Source organism: Mirounga leonina, unplaced genomic scaffold (assembly GCF_011800145.1).
Source record: "Mirounga leonina isolate KUSES-001 unplaced genomic scaffold, KU_Mleo_1.0 Mir_168, whole genome shotgun sequence".
Classification (NCBI taxonomy): Eukaryota; Metazoa; Chordata; class Mammalia; order Carnivora; family Phocidae; genus Mirounga; species Mirounga leonina.
Window position 1 is genome coordinate 39,925,578 of NW_023270426.1, and position 21,376 is coordinate 39,946,953.

The 21,376-nt window shown below is 34.0% G+C and overlaps 1 protein-coding gene and 1 pseudogene across 1 annotated transcript in view; one reads left to right on the forward strand and one right to left on the reverse strand.

The window, feature by feature from the left end:
- ADAMTS6 (ADAM metallopeptidase with thrombospondin type 1 motif 6) overlaps positions 1-21,376 on the reverse strand; it is a 297,675-nt gene that overhangs the window by 130,579 nt on the left and 145,720 nt on the right. The gene's annotated exons all lie outside the window — the stretch shown is intronic.
- On the forward strand, positions 1,986-2,189 carry LOC118017263 (annotated as a pseudogene).

Below are 21,376 nucleotides of genomic sequence, written 5' to 3' on the forward strand. Positions count from 1 at the left end.
GTTATGTGAGTTTAATTTTAGCCTCACACACATATTATATATATCATGCATACTTAAGAGAGAATCAAACATATTAACATTTTAAAGAATAATTATAAAGAGGGGCGCCTGGGTGGCTCAGTCGTTAAGTGTCTGCCTTCGTTAAGCGTTTGCCCAGGGTGCTGGGATCGAGCCCCGCATTGGGCTCCCTGCTCCATGGGAAGCCCTGCTTCTCTCTCTCCCACTCCCCCTGCTTGTGTTCCTGCTCTCGCTATCTCTCTCTGTGAAATAAACAAATAAAATCTTTAAAAAATAAAAAAAGAATAATTATAAAGAAAAATCCACGTTATTCTTACTAAATTTAAGAAATAGAACATTTTCAGAATAAAAGCTGCCTTTTGTGTTCACCTTCATAATCATATCCTTCTTCCTCCTCTAAGAGAGAACCATTATCCTGACTTTTGTGATAATCATTCCCTATGACACCTCTAAACAATGTATGTTAATTTTGCCTGGTTTTGAAATCTACAGAACTGAAGTCACACTGCAGATATCCTTTTATAACTTGCTTCTTTCATTCAACAATGTTTTTAGAGAATGTCATCTCTGCTGAGCTGTCTAACTGGACATTGTTCATTTTCATTTACAGGTTTCCATTTAAATGTACTATTTAATTATCCATTCTGTGGTGATGAATTTAGGATGGTTCCTATTATGGGGCTATTATAGACAATGCTGCTATGAGCATTCTTGAATACATTCCCTGGTCATGTATGTAAGAGTATCTTCAGAACAGTTTTTAAACTTCTGGTCTGAGGATCTTTTACATTCTTAAAGATGTTAGAGACCCCAAAGATCTTTTGTTTATGATGTTAAATGGAGTGATATTTATCATCTTAAAAATTAAAAATGAGAACATAAATAACTATTTTACTTAAAAACATCTTATTAAACAGAAGAATTTCAGTGAAAAGAGTACCGTTGTTTAATTACGTTTTTGCTAATGTCTTTAGTGTCTGGGTTACTCGAAAATAGTTGGGTTCTCATATCTGCTTCTTCATTCAATCTGTTGTGGTATTTTGTTTTGGTTGAAGTATAGAATGAAAATCTGACCTCACACTAATATGTAGGTGGAAAAGGGAAGAGCATTTTCACAGCACTTTCAGATAATTGTAGGGGTTTTTTAATACTATATTAAAACTTGACAAATCATTTTAATTTTTTTATTTTTTTTTTAAGATTTTATTTATTTATTTGATAGAGCGAGTGATAGCACAAGCAGGAGGAACAGCAGAGGGAGAGGGAGAAGCAGACTCCCCACTGAGCAGGGAGCCTGAAAACTTGACAAATAATTTTTAAAAGGTTAGTTGAAATATTTATTCTGACACCGTATCAATGATCTTTTTAAATCTGGTTTTATTAATATCACCCAATCTCATCAGAAAAGTCTGAAAAAAGAAAAAAAGAAAAGTCTTTAAATATTAGGAAGTTGTCAAGTTTTAATGACAAATATAACTTTCCCTAAATTCTGATTTTTGCTCAAAAGTTCAAATTTTATCATTGGTAATAAACAGTGTAAGTTGTTTTCCTTGAATAATAAGCTCATTTGTTTATTTTTAAAGTGAATTTCTGCCAACTACCCATAGTTTCTCATTTCTTCTTTCAAATAAAAATTGTGTTCCAGGAAAAAAGCAGCTAGTTCATCTCAAACAATGGCACAAGTTCTTTTCTTTGTGACAACCATCAGACTAAGATATGGAGCAAAAAGTGCTTTACATACTTCCCATTTTGTGACACAGAATACTTTATAAAAGATATATATGTAAGGGTCATGCTTTAATAAAATCCATAATTTTTTTGTCTACATCAAGGACATTCTTAAGTAAAATTGACATGGCAGGAACAAATACAATGACTAACAGTGTGGTTGCCTCGACTTATGCTAGGGTGCCAGCACTTATTCCCACACAGATTTTGCACAATCAGTGTAAACATCAACACAGTTTAGCTTTGCGCAGTGGTGGTATCGTAGCCAACAAGGCTTATCCGAGGCGCGATTATTGCTAATTAAAGGGGGGAAGAAAAGGCACATTAGGTCTTAGTGTTATGAAAATAGTTTTGATCCAAAAGTGCTTCAGAAATCCCAGGCATCGATGGACCACAATTTGAGAATCACTGCTTTAGGATATATGTGGAAAATAAATTGTTGGGTCATGACTTAGGTAAAATTTCAACTTTATTAGATAATGCTAAACACCTTTTCAAAGTGGTTACACCAAATTACATTCTTACCTGCAGTGCATAAGAATGCTGGTTGCACCACATCTCCACCAATAGTCAGTATTGCAGACTTTTAAGTTTAGGCTAATCATGGTGAACATATTTGTGTTTCCTTGATTATTAATTAGGTTGAACATCTTTTTATATGCACATTGACCATTTGGATTTCTTCTTTTGTAAAATGTTCATGTACTTATATATCAAATTTGCAGGAGTTGCTTATATCAGCTGCAAACAACTTTTTCCTAAACTGTGTCCTGTTTTTTCATTCTATGGTGTCTCTTAATTGGATTTTTAATTTTAATGTGGTTAAGTTGGTCAATCATAAACTTCAATGGTTAGTGTTCTTTATGTCTTGTTGTCTTTTGTTTTGTTTTGTTTTGTTTTTAAGAGTGTACACAATGGGGGAGAGGGGCAGAGAGAGAGGGCGAGAAAGAGAATCCCATGCAGGCTCCATGCTCAGTGCAGAGCCCGATGTGAGGCTTGATCTGACAACCTTGAGATCATGCCCTGAGCTGAAATCAAGAGTCAGATGCTTAACCAACTGAAACAGACAGGCATGCCCTTTATGTCTTGTTTTTAAAAAAACATTTTTTAACCTAAGCTCATGGGGATTTATTTCTATAATATGTTCTAAAACCTGTAATAGTTTGATTTGCTCATTTTTAGGTATTGTTGGATCCTACAGTAGGAGTATATTTAGTTTTGTTAGAAACTGCCAAACCATCTTCCAAAGCGACCGTAAATAAATCTTCAAGCCTAGGTATGGCTTGACACCGGGATCCATTTTTACTAGTTACTTCAACAAACAGAAATTATTTTTTATATTTAATTTTATTCACAATACTTAGCATATAGTCAGACTTTAAGGATTGGTGACGAAGGGTTAGAGGCTGAAAAATCTATCAGCAGACATTTAATTTGGATAAACTGGGTAGATTCACAAGTTTAAAATGCAGATCTAAAAAACATTCTCTTGTAAAGTATGGGATCCACAGAATCTGACATGAGTTCCATACTCACTATGATGAACTTCACTTTTTTCTGCCCCTCTTTCTTGCAATTACCTAACTGGAGTTACATAACTCACAGGAAGCCTCAAATCTGCTCATGGGTTCTGGGACCAATTTTGGTTCACTGTTAGGGAGATTTTGAAGAGATCAAAACCAATACCTTTGTGGAGCAGTACTAAAACATGGCATACTGTTGGTCTGGTTCTCTGGTTTTTAAAGTAATTGTAATTGTTAGCTTCTGGTCCTATTTCTTGTGAAGAAGACACTACCTTACACCCAAATCTTAGTAAATGAATCCCTTGTTTATTTCACCTGCTCCCGAGACTCTGAGATTCTGACCAGTATTCCATTTCTTTTTGAGCAGGGATCCATTTGGCTTTTGGGGTGTTAGAGTCCTGAGTATGTAACCCAAGTTCTCTTATGCTCCACACTCTGGGATACACACAGCTATCCACAGATTTTCATGATATTGACAATTTCCTGACTGATTTTCATCCAAGCACTGCTGCCAGACTAAACTACTAAAGTCCTCATGATGTGAATTGGATATAGTATGCTTAATTAATTAGTTAGAATAATTTGCTTTAAATAGACCCAACTGGGGTGCCTGGCTGGCTCAGACGGTGGAGCATGCAACTCTTGATCTTTGGGTTGTGAGTTTGAGCCCCACACTGGGTGGAGAGATTACTTAAAAATAAAATCTTAAAAAATAAAATAAAATAAAATAGACCCAACTAACCAATCTTGGGGGTGGGGGGAACCCTTACGTGTATATAGCATAGGAATACAAAGTTACATTATTCAAGTTACTTTTTATACTAGAGTGTTATTTTGTTCACAGTTTTGTGTGCTTTTGTTAAGAATTACTGATGCTTATGCTTTGTGCTACAAGCAAAAATGCAACATTAAGGCCAAAGTGATGGAGAAGACAGTGGCTGTGGAGTGTGTCTTAAAAGGAAAAAGATGATGCCATTAGGCTTGTTCTGTCAGGTTGACCAAAACCTTTGTTTAATTTCTGTAGGAAAAATAAGTGAAATTATGAGTTTGAAACTCTGGTTGCAAACCAGTTTTTTTTTTTTATATGCAAACAGTATTTTTAAACACAACTTAAAATAACACAGGGTCATAAGAACTGCAACTAAACCTTTGGGGGGGTGGGGGGAGCCCGATTTCATCACTTGCCCTACCCAGCAGGATTTCTCTTCTCTGGGGCACAACACTCCCTGGATGGCCCTTTCAGTAAAGCTCAACCTAGGTTCTGGATTTTACCCTGTATGAGAACAGGTGTTCATTCAGTATATGGGAAAGCACTTAAGAATCATCCAAACCACTTATTAACCTATCAATGCCATTTTTTAAAAAAAAGGTTAATGAAAATCCTACTAGGTATTTTTCATGGAAACGGACACTAAAATTCCAAAATTAATATTGCAAAGTATAGGGTCAGAAAAAGCCAAGATGATTTTGAAGATGGAGGGAAAAACTTCAGTATCTGTTATAAAACTAATAATTAAAGCAACATGATATTGGTATACAGAATACTTGAAAATAACAACAACAAAAGTCCCCAAAGCAAATGTGGGACAATATTGACATTTGTTAAATCCGAATGGTGTGCACATGTATGTTATAAAACACAGACACAGAACACTTCAAAGTGAAACATTTTAAAAGAAAATGTCTATATATTTAATTACACCAGTCTGAATATTATATAAAGAATAGTTTGTTCTGAAACTTAGCAATTAAATTTTCCTCTCAGACCGGTCACATAAGATAACCAAATTGGCTTTGTAAATTGTAAAGTTCTAAATTTTAAAAGCTGATTTTGGGGACCTTGAAAATCTTACCACAGAAATAATGGTATAAATTATTATTATTATTTGTCCAGGATAGCTCACATAAGCTTAGTTCATCTATTGTACAGACTAAACCTGCATCTCTGAAATGAAAAATAGCATATAACAACACTAATTGAATTGACAATTAAACAAAATGGGATATATTTTGAATTTTTCTACAGAATTGATAGTACTGGAAGAAAAGCACATTTGCTAAAGAAAAAGATAAGTGAAAGTTACTGAAGAGGTTCTAAGAGGGACTTGTAAGTACTACCAAAAAGTTCTACAGGTAAATGGTTATGAATCTATTATGTCTAAATTTAAAAATTGTGTTATTTCCTTTTATAAAGATATACCCTGAACCAGGGCCTATATAACCCCAGCCTCACGGTTTTGTTTTGGCTCATGAAGGAGAGTGAATTAGAAGATGTTCTTGGGGCGCCTGATTGGCTCAGTCGGTTAAGCGTCTACCTTCGGCTCAGGTCATGATCTTGTGGTCCTGGATCAAGCCCCATAGCAGGCTCCCTGCTCAGCGGGGAGTCTGCTTGTCCCTCTTCCTCTGCCTCCCCACCCCCCCACCCCTGCTTGTGATCTCTCCTTCTCTCTCTCAAATAAATATAATCTTTAAAAAAGAAGATGTTCTTGAAGTAACTGATCAAGAGTTGGAAAAGAAAAAAAAGTAAAAAGGCTGTGTTCCATTAGGGTAGGACATTAGGATGTTGCTTTCATCATCACTGTATCCACAATATACTCTATGTTAGGCAAATATATCGGGTACTCAGTAAGTCTTGGGAATCAAATTGTGCATGAGTGAGAGACTACCCATTGATCAAATGTATACCATGAAAAACAGAATTTGGGAAGTATCATTTGGATATACTTCCCTTGATGGTGAATAATGTAATAAAAATATATAACATCATACAATAAGCAATAAAAGAAAAAAAGGTAAGAGCTTGGGTCAAAATAGGTGACATCACCAGTCAGAGACAAGTCAGTTGCTATACAGAGACTAGAGATTGTCTCAATAAAGGTTATTCATTAAATAAAGCATCTGTAACTCAGAGAGTCTATCATATGCATCAATCTCTAGATATACATGCTTTTCTCAAATATTTTTCTACAGTAAATTACATAGTTTTCTATGCAAATGAGTTTTTCCTTTGAAACTATATTTAACAAAACAATTTTTCCTATGTATGGCAAATATTCATATCTTTGCCTGGTGATATATAAGAAGAGAATTTATGTCTTTATTTTTTAGGATATATAAGAGGTAGCTTATTTGTGATTACATTGTACATCATTTCACCATATATTATATAACTAAACATTCTGACAGTACTATAGTTTGAACCACAAAATAGTAGCTTACTCTTGATTTTGGTACACAATCCTTATTGGTTCTTTTGGAAGATTTGTAACAATAAAAAGAGTAAGCATAGACTACAAGAATAAATTAATATGCATTTAGTTTGGACTTCTTTTTAAAATCATAACACATGTTTTAAACCAAACAGAAGATCTATATGGCTAAGGAAAATCTTAAAATGCTTAATTCAATTTTTGTATCTAAGCAACCTTAATTTTACCATGTTGCCAATATATCAGCACCATTGTTTTTGTTAGATAACCATGACACTTTAAACTCTGTCTTGCATTTTTTTAAACAATCACCAGTACATAGAGCATGTACTTTCAAAGTCTGCCATTAAAGGAAAAAATAAATAGATAACACATACACAATTACATAATTAAAAAATAGTTTCCTGACATTTTTAAATATGATTAAATATCTCTTTAAAAAGTGATGAGGTAATTAGAGCCTAACCTGTGACAACTACAAAATCTCAAAACTAAGCCCTCCCATTGTAGCAGAAAAATACAAGGGAATAAGAGGACATCTTTCTTCAGAAGTATTTTCCATTTGGGATCTCTTTGATCTGTTCTTATTCTTAACTGATCTTGACTATGAATCACTTGTTACAATAAAGCACTGATGAAATTTAAGGGATATACTTTTATACCCATATCTCGCACACTTTTTTAGATTTAATAGTTAACCAATAGGATAGTTGTTACAATTTGCTCATGAGTTTTCTAAAACAGAGTTTGAAACACAATTCTACTTTTGGACTTTATATATAATTTACTAAACTAAGTGAACTCAAGATGCTGAATTTATTTAGAACAATATTTAATAGGGGAGGTGCCTAGCAGAATTGAGGACCTAGACTCTTTATACACCTGTATATAGCAATGTTCACATTTAGTATAAACACTTCTGAGTTGGAAGTCAGGCTTCCAAAGGCAATGAAATCACTGCAATACATTTACATCTTTTCTACTACTACTTTACACTTTTTTTTCTTTCATCTAACTACAAAGATGCCAGGGACCAGAGGAAACAAGATATTAAATATATACCAAGATTTTGGGTGTGGCATATATGTGTGTATATTTATGTGCATATGTATAATAATTATGGCAAAAATAGGGAAAGTAGCTGGAACAAAGAAACATTTGCTATTATAATCTTCCTTATACTATGGGCAAAATGTAACTGAATTGGTTTATAGCAGTTGAAATCCATACCAATAAATTACAATGATGGTGTCTGCCTACAAATCCATTTCTTTGTTTTTCTAGAAAAATGAAGGTAATGCCTTATCGAAGTTCCTAAAGTTAGTGGTGACTAACTTCTACTTTATTTAGTAGTTTTATTATTTCTATAACACATCCAAATATAAGTATACTTACTTTATTCTGTGACTCAAGAAACTTAATATAGTAACTCTCTGACTGGTCTTTCCTACTTTTGTCATTAATGTATATCATGGCAAAGGCTTAATTATTGAAATAATTTGTTTGACGTTATTATAGTAACTTTTCTAAAGTCTTTATAAAATCTTCACATTATTATCATTTGTTTTAGCTACTGTGAGAACACGTCTACATATGTGACTGCCTATATATGAAAATATATATGGTACATATATTGTATATGCATGTGTGCATGTGTATGTGCATGTATGTGTGTGTGTGGACAGATAGGTAACATAATTTTGACATCTTAATGGCCCTGACCAAAGGTAATTCTTATGAAAACACAATAATAGAGTACCATTTAAATAATAGTAGCAATATAATCTAATTTGAAAAATATAAAATATTATAATGGATTCACACAATCTAATATAAATGAGAAATAAAACAACATTATCATGAATAGTATTACTAGTTTGTGTAAATAATGGCACTATACAACTCTGAAGCTTCATCAACTGACAGAGTAACATGTTTCAGTCATGTTTCACTGACTAAACATGTTTTCTTTTTTTTTTTAAGATTTTATTTATTTATTTGAGAGAGAGAGAGTGAGCAAGAGCACAAGAGCAGAGGGAAGGAGAAGCAGACTCCCGCTGAGCAGGAAGCTCAATGTGGGGCTCGATCCCATGACCCTGGGATCATGACTTGAGCCACAGGCAGACACTTAACTGACTGAGCCACCCAGGGCCCGCTCATTGACTAAACATGTTGCTATGCCAGAAAAATAAAAGTTCATTTGCTTCTTCCAAGGCGTATAAAGCCTCCAAAGAACCATAAGTTTCATTTTAGAGTTATACCTTACAATATAATAATACAGAATTAATTCACTAATTAACAATTATTGACAGAATGTCTCTTACTTTACATTAAAGGATTATTTACCTCAGTTCCTGTTACACAATATATCATGTCTGGCTTTAAATAAAAAATGGGAAGGCATGCTGAAACACAGTTAAAAGAGACAAAACAAGGATCAAAATTAGGTTCAGATATGACACAAATTTTGTAATTAAGGAACAGGTAATTTAAATTAATTATGATTAATATGTTAGGGGCTCTAATGGAAAAGTAGACAATATGGAGGAGCAGATAGGTCCTGCTGGCTGAAAGATGAAAATTCTGTGGAAGAATGAAAAGGAAATGCCAGAAATCAGAAACACTATAATAGAAATGTCAAATGCCTTTGATGGTCTCATCCTTAGACCGGTCAACAAGGAAAGAATTAATGAGCTTGATGATAGAGGTCAACATAAGCTTCCCAAAATAAATGCAGAGATAAAAAAGAGTTAAAAGAAAAAAAACCCACACAAAACAGAACAGAATATCCAGAAACTTTGGGACAATATCTGAAGGTGTAACATACATGTAATTTGAATATCAAAAGTAGAATAAAGAATTATGTGGTAGAATTATGCCCAAGCATTTTCCAAAATTAATGGCAAACACCAAACCAAAGACCCAGGAAGTTTAAATACCAAACAGGATAATATAAAAAAAATCTACATGTATGCATATCATATTCAAACTACAGATAATAAAAGACACAAGACAATCTTAAAGGAAGCCGGGCAGTGGTGGGGGGGAGGGGGTGGTGGGGAATCTATCTTACCTCTAGAGGAATAAGAGTAGAAATAACAACAATTTCTTATCAGAAATGTAAATTTTATATCAAGTAAAGTTATTCTTCAAAGGTGAAAAAGATGAGGCTCCTGGGTGGCTCAGTTGGTTGAGCATCAGACTCCTGGTTTTGGCTCAGGTCATGATCTTGGTGTCAGGATGGAGCCCATGTTGGGTTCCATGCTCAGGGGGCTCTGGTTGAGATTCTCTCTCTCCCTCTGACCCTCCCCTCACACACACAATCTCTCAAATAAATAAATAAATAATCTTTTTTAAAAAGTGAAAAGGAAATAATACTTTTTCAAACAAACCAAAACTGAGGAAATACGTATCATCAGACCTGTACTACAAGAAATGAAAAGAAGTTCTTCAGGAAAAAAGAAAATTATATCAGTCAGAAACTTGGGTCTACATTAAAAAAAGGGGGGGCACAGAAAAGGAATAAATAAAACAAACAAAATCTATCTTTCTTAATAATACAAAGGATAACTTAAAACTAATAATAGGAAAAATATTGGTGATTATATTAAATGGCTAAATGAAATGAAGAACAGCAATGTCATAAGAGACAGGAATAAGTAATTAAAAGTATGCTGCTATTGTTTTTGTTTTAAGTAAACTCTACCCCTGATGTGGAGCTTGAACTCATGACCCCAAGGATCAAGAGTCCCATGCTCTACTAACTAAGACAGCTGGGCACCCCTAAAAGTCTGCTGTACTGGTACTACATATGAGGCAGGATACTGTTATTTGAAGGTGGACTTAGACTAGTTATAACTTACATAATAATTTATTAATATATTAAATACATATACATATGTATATACTATTAAATACATTTTCTATAAAATTTTATATTAAACTCAAGAGCAAACCTTAATATCTTTTAAAATAACTATAATTGATAAGCTATGAGAAGAGATAGGATAAAGTCATATAAAATGTTTAATTAAAACTAGCGAAGGTAGGGGCGCCTGGGTGACTCAGTTGGTTAAGCGACTGCCTTTGGCTCGGTCATGATCCTGGAGTCCCAGGATCAAGTCCCACATCGGGCTCCCTGCTCAGCAGGGAGTCTGCTTCTCCCCCTGACCCTCCCCTCTCTCATGCTCTCTATCTCTATCTCATTCTCTCTCTCAAATAAATAAATAAAATCTTTAAAAAAAAAAAAACTACCGAAGGTAGAAAAAGAGAGGGAAAAGAAACAAAGTGCAAAAGTGGAAAACTGTTATAAACATAGTAGATATTAATTTGACTACATCAATAATCATTTTAAATATGAATAGTCTAAACACATCAATTAAAAGAAATTGTCAGAGTGAATAAAAATACAAGACTGAACTGTATGTTCAAAAAAAAAATCAACTATGGTTATAAAGATCCCATGAGGTTAAAAGTAAGGGCTGCATGGAAAAAGACATGCCATGATAACATGAATCAAAAGAAAGTTGGGGTAGTTCTATTAATTTCAGACAAAGCACACTTCAGGAAAACAAAAATTCTCAGCAATAAAGAATGACATTTCTTAAAAATGAAGGGGTTAATTCTCCAAGACAAAAATCCCCAGTGTATATGCATTTAACAACAAAGTGCTCAAATATTTGAGCCAATAACTGATAGAAATGCATGGGGAAATGCAAAATATACTGTTATAACTGGAGACTTCCACAACCCTTTTTTAGTAATTGATACATCAAGCAGGGAAAAAAAATAGTGAGGATGTATTTGACCTGAACTGTACTGTCAATCAACTTGATCCAAATGACACTTATAGAATACTCCATCCAACAACTGCATAATAAATATTTTCTCAACCTTGCATGGAATAATCACCAAGAGAGGCCATATTCTAGGCCTTAACTAATTTAAAAGAATAAAAATCATACAAATACATTCTTATACCAAAAGAGAATTAAACTAGAAATCAATAACAAAAAAAGCTGGAAAATCTCAAAATATTTAGAGATTAAACAACATACTTATAAATGACATATGTGTCAAGGAACTTTCAAGAGAAATTTAAAAACATTTTGAACTAAATGAAAATGAAAATACAACTTATCAATATTTGTGGGATGCAGCAAACGCAGTGCTTACAGGGAAATTTATAGCACTGAATGCATATATTAGAAGGAGGAAGATCTAAAATCAGTCATCTAAGCTTTCACCCTAGAAAACAAAAGAAAGACAATTTAAGACTAAAACATATAGAAGAAAAGAAATAAAACTTAGATAAGAAATTGAAAATAGGAAAACAAAGAAACACCAAAGCTGATTGTTTAAAAAGATCAATAAAATTGATATATCTCTAACCAAGTTAACCAACTAAAACAGGAAGAAGACACAGATTACCAATATCAGAAAGATGGTTCATCATTACTGATCTTTGGACATAAAAAAAATAATAAGGGAATACTATGAATAACTCCATGTTGACAAATTTGATAACTGAAATGGACCAATTCCCCAGAAAGACACAAACTACAAAAACTCACAAAGAGAAATTTATAATCTGAAAAGGCCTGTGTATAAAGAAATTAAATCAAAAATTAAAAACCTTTCAAAATAGAAAACACCAGGCCAGAAAATTTCACTGGTGAATTCCAACGAACATTTAAGGAAGAAATTAAAGCAATTTTCCACAATATTTTCCAGAAAATAGAAGCAAAGGGAACATCTCTAACTTGTTCTGGGAGGCCAGCATTACCTTAATACCACAAAAAAATAAAGATATTACAAGAAAGGAAAATAAAGATTAATACTTCTCATTCAACAGTCATCAACAAATATCAGCAAATCAAATCCAACAATGTATTAAAAGAACTATCTACTACAACCACCTGGGATTTATTTCAGGTATTCAAAGCTGATTTAATATTAAAAAAACAACCAGTGTAATCCAGCATATCCACAGGCTAAAGAAAGAAATCATATAATCATATGAATTGATGCAGAAAAATCATTTGACAAACTCCAACTCCCATTCATGATAAAAACTCTTCAAACAAGCAAAAAATAAAAGGCAACTTCCTCAACTTGATAAGTAATATCTACAAAATAACCCTCTAGTTACCACACTTAATGATGAGAAACTGGACACTTGCACTCCTAAGACTAAGAACTTTCAAGGAAACTCTGTCCTCTCACCATTTCTATTCAACATCATATTAGAAATCTTAGCTAGTGCAGTAAGACAAAAGCAAATAAATACATGAATGAATGAAGGAAGGAATGAACAAAAAGATACAGAGATTGGAGAGAAAGAAATAAAATTGTCTTTGTTCACAGATAGATAGGTTGTCTGTCCAAAATTCCAAATAGACAAAAAACCTCCTGGAATGAATCCAAAAGTATAGCAAAGTCACAGAATGTGAGATTGAGCGTACAAAAGTCAATTGCTTCTCAATATACTATCAAAGAACAATTGTAAACCTCTTTTTTTTTTTTAAAGATTTTGTTTATTTTGAAATAGAGCTAGCAAGCAAGTGGGGGGGCGGACAGAGGAAGAGGTAGAGAGAGAATCTCAAGTAGACTCCATGCCTAGCGGGAGCCTGATATGGGGCTCAATCTCATGACCATGAGATCATGACCTGAGCTGAAATCAAGAGTCAGACACCTAACCAACTGAACCACCCAGGCGTCCCTACAAAAGAACAATTGTAATCGGAAGTTTAAAATACAATACCATTTATGATAGTACCAAAAAACCCCCAAAAACCTAGCTATGTATCTAAGAAAATATGTACAGGATCCATATACAGAAAACCACAAAATGTGATGAGAGAAAGTGAAGATCCAAATATATGGAGAGATATTGTGTTCATGGAATGAAAGAGTCAACATTGTTGATACTAAATACTGACACTGAATACTGAAGATGTCAATTCTTCCCAACTTAATTTCAAAATTCATTAAATCTCACTCAAAATCTCAGCAAGCTGTTTTTCATATACAGGCATACCTCAGATATATTGCAGGTTCCATTCCAAACCACCACAATAAAGAGAATGTGTATTATATTTAAAACTAAATACATAAATATGTATTACATATTTATAGAGTAAGTACAAGAATTATTATGTTTTAATGCTTAACACAAATATCAAACAAAAATTGAAACAATCTACTCAAGTATTAGGAAGTACTGAGTTAAAAAGTAATTATAGAGTTTTTCCCCAACTGCAGACATTACATAACCTAATAGTCTATTCCACATATACCTAGACATACACTCAAACATCATGTTCAAAATTTGATTTTAAAATTAAATTAGGCACTTCTAAATTTATTACACCTAATGCTTAAATCACAGACATTTCTCATGCTTGATGTCACAAAAAAAGGAATATTGCTATAAAAATTAAATAATTCAATAATTACTTTATCAATTCCCCAAGTGTTTAAAAATGATTATATGTTTTATTATATTAAAGTAATATAATGTAATATAAAGAAATTTTCTATATTAGTTCAGAATTCAATATTCACAGTAGCATCAAAAGTTAAGTATGATGTTAAATACAGAGAACAAACTGATAGTTGCTAGAGTGGAGGGAGTTGGGGGTTGGGGGCAAATTGAGTGAAAGGGGGAGAGAGATAAAGGTTTCCAGTAATGGAAAAGATAAGTCACAAGGATCAAAAGTACAGCATAGGAAATATAATCAATGGTATAGTAATAGCATTGTATGGTGACAGATAGTAGCTACCCTTGTGGTGAGCACAGCATAATGTACAGACTTGTCAAATCACTATGTTGTGCCCCTGAAACCAAAGTAACATTGTATAAACTATATTTCAGTAAAAAAAGATACCAGTGAAATGTAAACACACACATACACAAAAAAGTTAAATATGATATTAATGCAAAAGACTAAGTATGCAGAGATAAATTGTGAGGTTTCCATTCCTTTTGGATTTAGTATTTAAAGAGCTGTTTTCCCACAGACAAAGACTGAGTATATAGTAGACACTGGAAACACAAAAATGAATAAGTAATGGTCCTTACTCTCAAGGAGACAGGTGTTAAAAGAGTAGAGGATTCCTAACTGTCTTAAATATATTTACATTTTCATCCTGTCTAAATAGCACTACCAAAGCTTAAATTTTAAATGATTACTAGGTATTATTTATGCAGTTCTGGTCCTTCTGCTCTTTTCACTTTATGCCAGTTCTCTAGGACTTTACCTTTATGGATGAGATCCAAATTTATATATTTAGACCACACCTATCTCATTAATTTTAGACTTCTACATCTAATTGCCCTCTGTACATTTCTACCTGGATGTCTTACAGGCTTAACCTAACATAAAAATAATTCATTACTCCTTCAATTAAACTGGTTCCACGTTTATTTCAGCAGGTGGTACTGACGTGTCTCACTCACTAAGGCTGAAAGACGAGAGTAATCCTTAATTTTCCCTCCTTCATCACTCCTATTCAATCAAGCATCAAACCCGGCTAATTTTATCTCTTCAACATATCTTTAATCTGTGGCACCTGGGTGGCTCAGTCAGTTAAGCGTCTGCCTTCGGCTCAGGTCATGATCCCAGGGTCCTGGGATGGAGTCCCGCATCGGGCTCCTTGCTTCTCTCTCTGACAAATAAATAAATAAAATCTTTAAAAAAATAACTATATATCTTTAATCTATCCAAATGCCACCACCCAATTTCCAACCCTCATAATCTCTAGCCTGTAAATCAGGAATGTTTAGAAGCCATCCTAGAGCCAGAGGGTTTGTCTTCAACCCAAGCTTAACCATTTAATTTCTTTGTCTCATTTAATTCATCTGTATAATGGAGAAAATATTTATTATTGTGTGCATTCACTGTGCTTATACTTCTGGAACATGACAATGACCCTCTAAAATAATATTACTAGTATTAATTTAGACACCTGCAGCAGCATGTTCTCCTCTGTGAAAGTCAAATCTCATGCAGTGTCTAGAGTGACCTAATCTAAAATGAAAATCTGACCATACTATCTCTATTAAAAATTACTCAGTGACTTTCCACTGTCCTAAGAGATAACACACAAGCTCTTTATTACATACATAAGGCCCTATATCATCTACTTCTTATTTATCTCACCAGTTTCATTCACAACATCTTGTTTAGGCATTTCACCATCAAGCATCATTAAGCTCCAGGTAGTCATCATGATGCATCATGTTCCTTTATATTTCAGGTGCCTTTGCTCAAAAAAATTGCCAATGGAGAATTTTAATCCAATGAAAATATCCTTTAAAAGTGAAGGTAAAATTAAAAATTTTCAGACAAATAAAAGTTCAGAGAATAAGTTGCCAGGAAAACTACATTTTAAGAAATACTAATGGAGGGCACCTGGGTGGCTCAGTTGTTAAGCGTCTGCCTTCAGTTTGGGTCATGATTCCAGGGTCCTGGGATCGAGCCCCGCATCAGGTTCCCTGCTCTGCAGGAGGCCTGCTTTTCCCTCTCCCACTCCTCCTGCTTGTGTTCCCTCTCTCGCTGTGTCTCTCTCTGTCAAATAAATAAAATCTTAAAAAAAAAAAAAAAGAAACACTAATGGAAGGTTTTCAGGGAGAAGGAACATAATAGATGAAAATATGAATTTACATGAAAGAACGAAAAAAGAACCAGAAATGGTATAAAATATGTATGTAAGTATAAAATATATTGTTTCTCATTTTTTAATTTTTCTAAAAAAAATTAACTGTCTAAAGCAAAAATAATAACAAGGACTTCTAGGATTTATAACATATGAAGAATCAAAATATATGACAACAATAACCAAAGGATGGGAGGAGGAAAATGAATTATATCTTATGTGACAAATGAAGTGCAACAATTTTATTTGGATATAAACTGATAAATTAAAGATCCAGATTGTAAACTATAAGGCAACCACAATAGATGATAGATAGATAGATAGATACATAGATACATAGATACATAGATACATAGATACATAGATGATAGATAGATAAACGAGTACAGTTAATAAGCCGATAGTGAAGATAAAATGGCATATTTTAAAGTAATTAAGAGAAAATTGAAACAAAAACATAGGAAAAACTAGACAACAAGTGCTAGATTAATGACCAAAAACCACTAATTACATTAAATGTAAATGAACAAAAAAATACAATTAAAAAGTAGAAATAGTTAACTGGATTAACAAAGTAAAACCCAACTACAAGTTGTCCAAAAGAAATTCTCTTTAAATATAGACAGAAGTAAACTCATAGTAAAAGAATTAAAAAAAGATAGACCATGCAAACAATAAGATGAAAGCTAGGATCACTATATTAATGACACAAAGTAAATTTCAGAAAAGTAATGTTAACAAGGATAAAAAGAGATATTTTATAATGGTAAAGAATTAACTAATCAAGAAGATATATTCTGGGGCACCTGGGTGGCTCAGTCATTAAGCATCTGCCTTTGGCTCAGATCATGATCCCAGAGTCCTGGGATCGAGCCCGCATTGGGCTCCCTGCTCCGCTGGAAGCCTGCTTCTCCCTCTCCCACTCCCCCTTCTTGTGTTCCCTCTCTCGCTGTGTCTCTCTCTGTCAAATAAATAAGTAAAATCTTTAAAAAAAAAAAAAAAAGAAGAAGATATATTCTAATTGTGAATGCATGTAATTATAAAATTTCAAAATGTATGAAGTAAAACTGAGCAATGAAAGGAGAAATGGACAAATCTATACATTGGTTGAGATTTTAAACTTCTCTATTAAAAATGGGTAGATCAACTATAAAGAAAAGCTGTTAGAATATAGGAGACTTAAACAACACTATCAAACAAATGGATCTAATTGAAAATGTTAGAACATCCCACCCAACAACAAATAACACTTTCTTTTCAAGGATGCAAGACACATTCACCAAGATAGAAAATATAATGGACTGTAAAGCAGGTTTCAATTAGAAGAATCAAAATAATGGAATATATTATTTGACCACAATCCAAGAAGAAATCACAAAAAAAATAGTGTTAACTAAATGAAAATGAAAATGCACAATAATGAAATGTCATTTGCTGCTAAAAAAGAGCCCACAAAGAAATTTATAACTTTAGGTCTTATGAAAGATGGGAGATGTAAAATAAACGAACTAAGCTTCTACTTTAAAACAATTAAAAAAAAAAAGGAAATTAAACCTAAAGTAAGCATAAGAAAGGAAAAAAATAAAGAGCAGAACAATAAAATTTTTAAATGAGCATGCAATGGATAAAATCAATGAAATCAAAAAATTTTTGAAAGAAAACAATAGAATTTAAAAACGTAAAGCTATATTGATCAAGAAGAAAAGAAGTGACGTTGGCAAGATGGCAAAATAGGTAATTCCTGACTTTAGTCCCCTTTACAGAAAAAGCTAGCAAATATCCATAAATCAGACACCTTTGTGAAGATTTCAGAACTCAGGGGTGAGGCAGATGCACCCCCCTGAACAACAACAACAACAACAACAACAAGAAAAACTACATTAGAGTGGTAAGAGGTACAGTTTTACTTTGACTACATCATCCTCTCAGGCCTTATGCAGCACTGCACCAAGTGGGTCCCCCTGAGCCTACAGTTTCTCCAGTGGAAAAAAGAGAGCCCAATATGGCATCCAGTTCCCCCAGCATTCCAGGACATTTACCAGGAGGACCACTTAGTTGTGTCATAGGGATCACTAGGGGAACCAGCTAAAGACAGAGAGAGAAAGGACACAAGCTTATAGCAATTAGCACTTCACATTCCTGCTAGACAGAGGTGGCCCCTTAGCAGAGATCCCAACCAGGTGGCTCAAGGCAAGTGCACATCTGAGCCAGTGGCCTCTTCTGGCCAGGCAACTTGATCAATAGTTCTGTTAGGTTTGGGTGTCTACCAGTTGGCCTGTCCCAGCCATGGACACATTCTAGAGACCCACCCACACAAGTAAGCAAGTCACTGGATCTGAGCACAGCCTCCAGCACTGCTTGACCAGGAAGTCTGGACGGTGATGCCAGCAGCCATGCAGCACATATGACAGGCAGCCCCAGCAAGAAAGCACATCAGTAGCCCCACAACACAGCTGTCTGTGAAAGACTGGAAGAGGAAATGGCTTCCTCAAACTCACAGATACCAATGCAAAGATACAAAGATCACAAGGAATCAAGTAAATTTCTACAATCAAAGGATACTAATAAGCTCTAAGAACTAACCCTAAAGAAATAGAGATCTATGAACTGTATGACAAAAAACTCAATAATTTTTTAAAGAAATTCAGTGAACTGTAGGAAAACACAGATAGATAAGTAAATGAAATTAGAATTAGACAAATAGGGCACCTAGGTGGCTCAGTCATTAAGCATCTGCCTTCAGCTCAGGTCATGATCCCAGGGTCCTGGGATCGAGTCCCACATCGGGCTCCCTCCTCGGGGGGAAGCCTGCTTCTCCCACTCCCACTCCCGCTGCTTGTGTTCCTGATCTTGCTATCTCTGTCTCTCTCAAATAAACAAAATCTTTAAAAAAAAAAAAAAAAGAATTAGACAAATAATTCATGAACAAAATGACAAGTTCAACAACAAATAGAGTTAAAAAACAAACAAACAAAAAACCCTGGAGCTAAAGAACACAATGACTAAAGAATTCAATAGAGAACTTCAATAGGAGACTGAACAAAGCAGAAGAAAGAACCAGCGAATTCAAAGAAAAGTCCACTGAAATCTCATCAGAAAAGAAAGAAAAAAAAGAAAAAGAGTGAAGAAAGCCGATGTGAATAACAGAATACTATTAAAAGAAACTACCTATACATTATTGGAGTCCCAAAAAGAGATAGCTGGAAGAAAAGGGCAGAAAGCTTATTTACAGAAATAATGGCTGAGGACTTCCCAAATCTGGGGAGAGATTGGACATCCAAGTTCATGACACTCTTAAGTGCCCAAGTAGTTTCAACTGAAAAATATCTATTTTGAGAAAAATTAAAATAAAACAGTCTAAAATCAAAGACAGAGAACTTTAAGAAGGGGAGCCTGGGTGGCTCAGTTGGTAGAGTGTCTGACTCATGATTTTGGCTCAGGTCACGATCTTATGGGTTCACTCATCGTGGAGTCTGCTTCTGATTCTCTGCCTCTCTCTCTCCCTCTGCCCCTTCCCTGGCTCACACTCAATCTCTCTCCCTAAAATAAATAAATAAATAAATAAAATAAAATCTTTAAAAAAAAAAGCAGTAAGAAAAAAATTCCTCATACAAGGGAACCCCCATAGATTATCAGCAGATTCCTCAGGAGAAACCTTGCAACCAAAAGAGATTGGGATATGCTTAAAGTGCTGAAAGAAAAAGGAAACTGCCGGGGCACCTGGGTGGCTCAGTCATTAAGCCTCTGCCTTCAGCTCAGGTCATGATCGCAGGGTCCTGGGATCGAGCCCCACATCAGGCTCCCTGCTCCGCGGGAAGCCTGCTTCTCCCTCTCCCACTCCCCCTGCTTGTGTTCCCTCTCTCGCTGTGTCTCTCTCTGTCAAAAAAAGAAAAAAGAAACTGCCAACCAGGAACATTTAACTTGGCAAAGCTGTCCTTCAGAAATGAAGGCGTAATAAAAAATTTCTAGGCCTAAAAAAGATGAAATAGTTCATCATCACTAGAAATAGAAATGCTTAAAGGAGTTCTTCAAATTGAAATGACAGGATACTGGTAAGTAACATGAGAACACAATGAAAATATAAAACACACTGGTAAAGTATATAGACAAACTTAGAATATTACAATATTATAGTATGATGGTATGTTAACTCTAGTATAAAGGTTAAAGAATAAAATATAAGTATAAAAATGACTATAGCTACAATAATTTTAATTGATATGCCATACAAAATATGTAAATTGTGATATAAAATGTAAAATATGGTGGGAAAATTATTAAAGGAGAGTTTTTGTATGTAATGGAAGTTAAGCTGTTATTATCTTACAACAAACTGTTATATCTATAATATGGTTTATGTAAAGGTCATGGTAATCACAAAGCAAAAACCTACCGTAGATTCACAAAAGATAAATAAAAGAGAATCAAAACAAACCACCACAGAAAATATCCATTCACAAAGACAGCAAGAAAGAAAGGAACAAAGGGATTACAAAAGAGCCAGCAAACAAATAATAAGATGGCATTACTAAGTCCTCAGATATCAATAATTACTTTAAATGTAAATGGAATAAATTCTCTAATCAAAAAACATGGAGTGGCAAAATGGATAAAAAAATAAGACTGACCTATTCACTGCCTATAGGAGACTCACCTTAGCTTTAAGGAAAAAATAGGTGCAAAGTGAAGAGATGGAAAAAGATATTCCATGCAAATGTAAACCAAAAGAGAAGAGAGATAGCTAAACTTATACCAGACAAAACAGACTTTAACTCAAAAGCTGTAATAGGAGACAAAGTAATTCATATATAATCTTAAAGGGTCAATTTATAAAGAGGACATAACAATTATAAATATGTACACACCCAATATTGGATTCCCAAAATATGTAAAACAAATACAAACAGAACTAAAACAAGAAATAAACACAATATAATAATTGTTGGGGATTCTAATACCCCACTCTCAACAATACATCACTCAGACCGAAAATGAAGAAACATCTGACTGGAGCTACACTTTAGACACTATATAGATCTTTCTATCCAACATTTGCAGAATACACATTCTTCTCAAGCACCCACAAAACATTTACCAGGATAAATCACACAATAGGTCACAACACAAGTCTTAACAAATTTAAAAATATTGAATTTACAATAGCCAAATTATGGAAGCACCCAGTGTCCATCAACAGATGAATGGATATAGATGTTATATATAAATAATATTCCATTC